The sequence below is a fragment of the Aegilops tauschii genome, chromosome 7, assembly GCF_002575655.3.
Source record: "Aegilops tauschii subsp. strangulata cultivar AL8/78 chromosome 7, Aet v6.0, whole genome shotgun sequence".
Classification (NCBI taxonomy): domain Eukaryota; kingdom Viridiplantae; phylum Streptophyta; class Magnoliopsida; order Poales; family Poaceae; genus Aegilops; species Aegilops tauschii.
This window is the reverse complement of record NC_053041.3, coordinates 247,910,122-247,912,143: the sequence shown is the minus strand read 5'-3', so window position 1 is coordinate 247,912,143 and position 2,022 is coordinate 247,910,122.

Here is a 2,022-nt window from a genome sequence, read left to right as displayed (position 1 = left end):
ATGCCCATGGGAGCCCAAGCTATTATCCAAAGAAAAGCAAGCAACTAAGCTTGGGGATGCCCGAGTGGCATCCCCTCTTTCTTCTAACGACCATCAGTATTTTACTCAGAATTATATTTTTATTCGTCACGTATTATGATTTTTGCTTGGAGCCTATTATATGATATGAGTCTTTGCTTGTTTTGCTTTTTGTTTTAAGTCTTGAATCCTTGCTGGACACACCTATTTGTGAGAGCCAAAATTATTCCATGACTTGTTAGAATTGCTCTCTATGCTTCACTTAAATCTTTATGAGCTATGGAACTACTCTAGTGCTTCACTTATACCTTTTTGAGCACGGTGTGCTTTTTTATTTTTGAAGAAATGCTCTCATGCTTCACTTAGATTTATTTGAGAGTTAGCAATTTTTTTAAGAAATTCTCTCTTGCTTCACTTAAATTAATTTGAGAGAAATAAATATTAAGCTCATGATCTTCACTTATATTTGTTTGAGCTTATCAAAAGCAACAAATGAAAATTAGTTCCAAAGTGATAGATATCCAAGGTGGATATAATAAAAAAATTCATGAAGATCACTGGACAAAATAAAATTGATTCCTTGTAATAGTTTTGAGATATGATGATGTGATATGTGAGTCATGTTGGTGAGTAATTATGCTTTAGTAAGAATATTTGTGTTAAGGTTTGTGATTCCCTATGCAAGCATGGAAGTCAATAGGTATGCAATGAAATTACATCCTACTTGTGGTGCATTATTCAGTGTTAATTATGCTTAATGCTCGCTTATGAGATTTTTTGTTTCTTGGTTGGTCGCTTCTCAATCTTTTGCTAGCCTTCATTTTGCACTAAGCAGGATCACTACTTGTGCATCCAAAATCCTTTAAACCAGTTTTGCCACATGAGTCCACCATACCTACCTATATGCGGTATTCTTTTGCTGTTCTAAGCAAATTTGTATGTGCCATCTCTAATTTTCAAAATAAATTTCTCTTTTGTGTGCTCGTACCGCTCATGAAACGGTAGGGGGTGGCTAAGATATTTCCAAGCTAGATATGTTATTCTCAAGAGGAGTGTAACTTGTCATTGCCCAAGAGTAAGGCAAAGGTATTAGGGATGCCCAGTCCCGAAATGAAAAATGTGTTTACTTTATGTTGTCAAATAATAAATTCCTTTGATAGTGTTGGTATGGAAGGCACCCGTGGATACGGCTAGCCATGGAAAGTGAAAATATGGTTGAAATAGGAATAAACTTTAATTTTTGATTGGGAACCGCCTATGATATATCTAGCATGGAAAGTATTGGGTACTACTCGATCGTTCTCATTGACAGGAAAACATGCCTCCCAAAATGTTTTTATCGCTATCTTTTTTGCTTTGAGCTCCGGCACCTCTACAAATCCCTACTCCCCTCTGCGAACGGCCTTTCTTTTACTTTATGCAATATTTATTTTTAATTTGAATCTCCATCTTCTCTTATAAAGAACCAACTAAGGGGCACTATGATTGTATTTGAGCATTGGGTGTAGCTAATATCCCAGTGTGTTTCATGAATGGATCAGTGATTGAGCATAATGGGCTAGGGATAACTTATTTTAGCGTTGATATTTTGAAAGACATGGTTGCTTGTTGATATGCTTGAGTATTGAAATTCTCATGTCAAAACTAGACTATTGCTTTGAACCATATAAAAGTCCAAATGTCCATGCTACAAAGAAAAGAATATGTGATGAACATGTTAGGCAGCATTTCACATCAAAAATTTTGTTTTCATCATTTACCTACTCGAGGACGAGCAAGAATTAAGCTTGGGGATGCTGATACGTCTCCAATGTATCTATAATTTTTTTATTGTTCCATGTTGTTATATTATCATTCTTGGATGTTTTACAATCATTTTATAGTCATTTTATATCATTCTTGGATTGCACTAGTGAAAGTACGGACCCAAGGCCTCATTTTCAAGCATTGCAATAATGTTTGTGTTCCTTTTTATCAAGTGCTACCTTGCTGTTTTGTATTCTT